The sequence below is a fragment of the Aulonocara sp. 'chitande type north' Nkhata Bay genome, linkage group LG9, assembly GCF_057382095.1.
Source record: "Aulonocara sp. 'chitande type north' Nkhata Bay isolate Kocher_YH1m ecotype deep benthic linkage group LG9, A_spYH_male_GT1.1, whole genome shotgun sequence".
In the NCBI taxonomy this organism is placed as follows: domain Eukaryota; kingdom Metazoa; phylum Chordata; class Actinopteri; order Cichliformes; family Cichlidae; genus Aulonocara; species Aulonocara sp. 'chitande type north' Nkhata Bay.
Genome location: NC_141352.1, coordinates 31,362,359 through 31,369,458, shown reverse-complemented (window position 1 = coordinate 31,369,458; position 7,100 = coordinate 31,362,359).

The following is a 7,100-nucleotide window of genomic DNA, read 5'->3' as shown; positions in this document are numbered from 1 at the left end:
TACATTGTTCATCAGTCAGAATAATATTACACATGTTCTTGCTCCTCTTGTTCTGCAGGTTAAAGGCCTCTAATCAGAATTTCAGGTGTCTATGAAGCATGCATTTTTTAAGATAGTGAAAGTGCTGGTAAGCATTTTACATAAATTCATCATGAATGTCATGATAACTTTGGTAACTTTATACAAACACTCACTTAAATCTTTTAATTAAGGGTGCTGAACGTTGCACATTGCCTGTTAACTTTATCTTAGTGATCATGATCGACTACAACTCGTAGTGTTTCTTTAAAAAAAAGGATTGGTTGGCAGCACTCATTGGATTGACCAACACTCAGAAACATGCAAAAGTCCAATGAAACCAGTGAAGATCTAAGAGGGAGAATTGTAGATGCACAAAAGTTTGGATGGTCTCTATGTGCCATTTCTTCTTCACTGAAGAAGAAGCTCCTGCTTCAAGCTCGACTGAAATTTGCGACTGCCCACATGGACGAGGCAAATGGCTCGTGGAGAAAAGATTTATGGTCAGACCAGACAAAGGTTAAGCTATTTGGCCATAATGGCAAGAGGTATGTTTGGAGAAGTAAAGGTGATGTTTTCAGTCCTAAATACACTGTACCAACTGTCAAGCATGGTGGTGGTCCTGTTTTGCTGCCACTGGTACATTGCACATTGCAAGTGGATGGAATAATAAAAACAGGAATACCACCAAATTCTTGAGCTTCAACACCTCAAATCAAACGCTAAATAGTTTAACCACAACCAATGTTGGGTATTCCAAGAGGACAACGATCTCAAACTCAAACCAAAACTGTTTTAGGATGGATAAAACAGGCTAACATTAAGCTTCTCTAATGGCCTTCCCAAAGCCCCGACCTCAACCCCTTTGAAAATGTGTCAACTGCAATCATTCCACCCTATGACATTCCTGCCCACGACACTTCTCCAGTCCATCTTTAATAACCTGAAAAGTTGGTTGATTCCCACCTGACTCCAGTCTTTAAACTCTGTTATTTTTATTTTGCTTTACTGTCAAGGAATATACAGTGCCAGCATACTACAAGTGGAATACAATAAATATACATCAGGTTTACTATTAGTTGCTGCTTCCCCAGCACAATAATCTTGAAAACAAAGTGGGCAAGTGTTTATAGCCTGTTGTTTTCTTCCTTTTGTCCTTGAGCTCTGAGATGGCAGCATGACGTTCATAAAGCCTCTACAAATGTCACTGGCACCGAAACTGACAGCCAAGGCATAGTGGCACACGATGTCAGACTTACTTAGATCCTCACACTCACTGGCTTTGTGCCATTTCTCTCCACTTTGCATAACAATCTAGCTAAAAGAGGAGTCGATGAGATACAAAAAAGAATCTGTTTTATATTCAAGTCGAGCTTTTGTTCATTTTTCTGCATGTTCACACTCTAAATCCAATCCAAATTTGAGTGTGAGCATTATCGTGTTTGCAGCTGTTGTTCGGCAAGGCCAGGTCACCACCCTATATACTGGTACCGTAACTGCTACTTCGTTCTGTCACCCCCACGCTTCATCTTGTTGGCCTGACATTGTTTCCTTCCATTTACCCTTGAGGACAAAGATAAACCAGTGAAATTGTTTTGGGATTCCTTCTGCCGAGCTTAAGTCAAAGCAGGCACTCCATACGGCCACAGCCCCTCTCAACAGTGACGCAAACCATCGTGTGTGTGAGCGCGTGAGTCCTTTTCAGTAATCATCACAGCCTCTTGAGTAAAAGATCAGTTTCTGTCATTGTAAAGATAAATACCTGATATGATCATGGTGGAGAAATCGTTTGAATTCACAAGTGTCTGCTGCTGTCACCAGGATCACAAGAAGTATTTCTTCACCGTGCAAAGTGTGAGACTGTCTACACAGTGATAATTTCTCTTAGACTTAGAGAAGGAATCTTCTCTTCCAAGACCCCTGCACTGTATAACAAGACTCTTTCAACACTTGAATGCTCCACATTCAAGGGCCTCACCTCAAGTAGTCTTATTAGCCCTTACATAATGTTCCCTGTCAGTTCCACACTCAGCTCTCAGCTGTCCTGTACTGTTTGAAGGGTCAGCTAACATGCTCTGATGTTCTCCTTACATCAGCTACCTTGGCTGTCTGCTTTATGTACAGCAGCTTCAACTTCACCTTGTAATGCACCTGAGTGATGATACAGTATACAGTTGTTTGGAGATAATACAGGATGTCAGAACAGGGACTAGGAGTGAAGGTTGTCAGGTCTCCAGTTTTCCAGTGGAATTTAGCTGCTTTAGGCATATTAAATATTTCCTTTTTGGGATGTATTTCATTTACATATCTATTATTTTCTTAAACACCAATGACATTAGATACTTTATGTAACCTTTTGTTGTCTAAGTCTTCAAGAATGAAAACCCCAACTGGAACACTAGGTGATCAGAATATATTATTTTTGTTTATCAATATTCTTACCAAGTCTTAGCAATTAGGGAACTAAGAGCACATCAAAAACTTGCTGTTTTTTGAAAGTCCTTATTTTGCCATCCTCCAGATTACAGGGTTATGATCTATGATGAAGTTTGGAGGCTTAAACCCTAACAAACTTTGCACAAACACAAACACCTGCATGACATTTATACTGGCAATATCTAACTCACAATACCAACTCTGAGTATCCATTCAGTTATTTTTCTTTAACTGTTATTGATTAAGAACAGCAGGTGCATGAGATCCCAGCTTTACTGGGTGAAAGGCAAAATCTGGATGGATCACCAGTCCACCACAACGCTAACACAAAGTAGTCCAACTGCAAGTGGTGTTATCAATCTGATCCCAAGTAAATACAGGGCGAGTGTTGCCAATAACAATACAGATAGCATTATTATTGACTACTAAAGGCAGCTTGTGTAGGGCAGAGCCATGTGAAGGACTTATGAGAAGAATTATCAATTTGTATGCCACTGTCATTTTTACTTTTCACAATATTTGCCAAATATTCAACAAATAAACTTTTTCATCTTTTGCCAGATAAAAAATCTGCTATAGTGCATCCTACAGAAATGCACTGCAATTGTTTGTCCATTTGGAAGAACTAAGTAGTGAAAAGAAGTGAGCAGTGGGAATGTGCAGTCACTTTATGAGGTGATAACGTGGTCCTGCGCAGGTGGAGAGAGGATGACAACCCGTGTTCCCCATCTTGCCCTGAGTTCTTCATAAGACAGCGTTAACAGTGTATGTTTAGAGCAGCACTCTAACCTTGAGGGCATTGTTGCACTACAAGGGTGAAACATACCAATCTTTGTTAAGATCCTCAACCTCAGCTGTCATCATAGGCCTCTGGTGCCGGAGCTGCCTGTCTGCAGAGACAGACTGAGCCAGGTGACGTGCTCAGAGACGACTGCCTTTCTGTGGCTGCACTGAGATGCATGTGAACTGAGGTTGGGTATGACAGAGTATTAGGGCCACATTAGTTAGAAAACTATATTGCTGATCATTTCGAGACTAAAGTCGAAAATGTATTTTGAGAAAAAAGTTGAAATGTGGAGATTACCTTTGTTGATTCAAGAAAAAATTGCACACTTGCTGTACACTCTACAAATGCCTTGTTTAGGTGATTTAGTGAAACAAATCGATCCTCTTTATTGGGTGTAACCATCGACAACCTTTCATCTGTCCATTATAATCCATTTCCAGCTTTTATGGTTTTAAAAGCAGGTCTGTTCACAAACCAGAACCTGATCAACAGCACTGCATCCCATCATATTCACACAGTTTCTAAAGTTGTATTTTGCCATTTTGATACTATAATGAAACCCATAAAGGCTGATGCTCCACACACTCAATAAACTACATTTATTGCTCTTTTTTTAAATTCAGCATGACAGCTGTTGTAGCTGTGCTAAAGTGATTGGAAAGATATTTTTCTACTGATCAAGTCAGATTAGGAAGCAGTGTTTCTTTTAAAACCCAAGTGTTTTTGTTCTGAGAAATGAAGCCTGTTCCACTCAGCAAGCTGCTCTGCTGCACAGCTCAGCCAGATGACAAATGCATTTAAGACCGCAGTCAAGCCGACAAGGGCTGAGGCTCCATCCAGCCAAATGCATTGCTTTTTTAATCAGCACAGGTATCAATTAGCCGTGATGAACTTTGAGAGGCAACACAAACACTGTCTCTGTCTCTTTGGTCGACATTCCACAAAAAAATCATTCACGTGTCATTTGAAACATTTATGATCAGTTTCAGAATTAAAATGTGTTTTTCTGTTAGTACACAAGACCGTTTCTAATGGGTCATAACAAAAATCTTTTGATTTGATTTTCCTGTTACTAACATTAAATACTTCAATGTAAAATGTGTTTGTGCTTTCAGAATAAATTATGATTTTAAAAAATGCTGTAACTGATAAGAGTGGCTCACTCTTGGAACATCTCCATCTTGTGGTCACAGATTGCATTTGTGCTGATCTGAGGAGGAGCTTTCTGACAGATTTGTTGATGAAATAAGTGGAATATTTGGTCCCATGCACATCATAGGTCTACAATAACAAACAGTTCAAATTAAAATAGCCAGTTTGCAGCTTTAAAAATCAGTGTTTTATAGTAAAAATGAGAGTTTAAAAAGACTTAAACTGATCCATCACCCTGTCCAGACACCTTAAAGGACCCAGAGGATTAACAAGTTGTTGAGAGGCTAGATGACGATAGCTGTCACTGTCCAAGGAAACAACTTACAATGTGCTAATTGTGAATAATGTAAAGGGATTTCTTAGCAGGATCATGTTGTATCACTTGAGAAAGTCTTTCAATGCCACAAATTCACACCTCGGGTTTAGCTTTGACCTGGCCTCCCAACAATGTCTCAGCTGTCTGCATGCTTCTTTGTAGCCTTATACATGAAAACACTGCATTGTGGTATACTGAAGAGAGGGCTGTGTTTGACTTGGGATTTTAACAGATGTTGAGGGTTTTTTTATTTATATATATTTTTTCATTTTATATGTTTAAATTTTCATCAGGCTAAACACACTAATAGGAAGAATATCATATCCCCAGGCAAAACGAAGCCCTGAACCTGCATTCTCGCTTTAAGCCACCAGATGGCGATAGCCGTGGTTGCAAAAAGACTTGGTCCTGTAGACGTCTAAAGGGGAGAATAGCTTTTCTCTCTTGACCTCTGTAAACATTTTCCTGCTGAGCTGACCATTCTTCCAGAAGCACATGTGTGAGCTCAGACTCTGACACTTGATGAGAAGGCCTGGCTCGCACTCTCCGCTCTAATTCATCCTAAAGGTGTTCTGTCAGGTTGAGGTCAGGACTCTGTGCAGGCCAGTCAAGTTCTTCCACATCAAACTTGCCTTAATGGACCTTGCTTTGTGCACTGGTGTGCAGTCGTGTTGGAACAGGAAGGGGCCGTCCTCAAACTGTTCCCACGAAGTTGGGAGTATAAATTGTCTAAAATGTCTTGGTATGATGAAGTAGCAAGAGTTCTTTTCACTGGAGCTGAGGGATGAGTCCAGCTCCTGAAAAATATTATTATTATTGATGCAGGAATAAATAACAAGTTACCGTTTCAACGAATTTTAGGGTGTCTTCCTCTCTCTTACATGCACATTTATTAAAATTATTACAAACATTATTACAAACCGGGGGGAGCAGCACATTTTTTGGGGGGGTGGGCATATTTAGAAGTGAGGAAGTTGCACCTGGACAGGTTTGGATGGGTGAGTGAGAGCTGCTGCTACCAGATGTGTCTTAGGGCTGCAGGAGCAAAAACTGCTATTCAGAAGAGAAAGAATGTGTCATTTCACTGAAAATTACATTTTACACTAATAATTTAATTTCTCTGTATTACATTTTAAATGCAAGTACTTCCAGTTGAGTTTGCACTCTTTGCAGTGTCAGATGGTTTACAGAAAGACATGACAGTAAGTGACCCAGCCCAACTTCTGTAAAGAAGAGCAAAGCTAAGACCTTAAACATTAAAAAAGCCTTTTGATAAATTCTTTAATGGTTCATCGCTGAGGAAATGCCTCTTACGTTTTTGTAATTCTCTTTCACACCTTCACACGTAAAATAATAAAAACAAACCTGAGAGATTTTTATTATCAACTTAGAATGTTAGTTGTGTCCGATGCTTTATGAGCTTTTGGACCGTAGTTCTGACACGTCTGACTTTCAGCAGCTCTTATTCACTGAATGAGCTGTTGCCATTCTTCCTTTCACTGAAGCGTAACTCGAGCTGGCTTTTTGACGATCTCCTTGCTATTGTCCTCGATGACAGATAACTCACAGTCTCAGTGATGCCTGTCAGAGATGCCCATCTAGCAGTTATGAATAAAACTTAAAGTCTATTCACAGCTTTTATCTAAAAATTGTACCATGTATACCAGTGCGTACATTTTAAAGTTTTTTTCATAGTAGAAGTGAATGAATAAATACAGAAAATGTAGATGATAAAATCGACATTGAATAGCTTCTGATTCCATTTTATTTGCTTTCCTTTTCAGATTTTTGTAGGAATTTTGGCTTCTTCTAATATTCTGTTATCATTTTTAGTTTGCATGTCCTGCCTCTAACTAAAGAAGACCAACTATATACTGCATAGACTCATAAAGACCAAACCCTTACACTATAAAGTATATTGTGTCTCATGCTATCATCTTATGTGCCCTTGCTACTCGTTCTTTCTCATCATAGATGGGTGGTCAGCCTCCTGGAGAGCGTCGCTTCTAAGCCAGCTGGCAGATCAGATTTTCAGAGACGGCGAGAGGTCTTTCCAAAACAGATCAGAGAGATTAAACAGCAATTCACACTGAGATATGATCAGGCCACCGCTTTATGTGCCGTCACCCTTCGCAAAATATAGACCCAGCAGAAATAGTCATGTAGACTGATGAGTTTACATTAATGGAAAAATGTTTTATACCTATAATCACATCATTCAGTTAAACATCAAATTTAAGACTGTGTGTGTATTTCATTGTTTTTCTATGTACCGAGAATGAAAATCGCACCAAATGTCAGAACAGTAAGGCTGAAATAATCACTCAGTTTTCACTAAAGACCATCGCTTTATTTTCACGACTTGATTACTCAGCCACTTATTTAATTTGC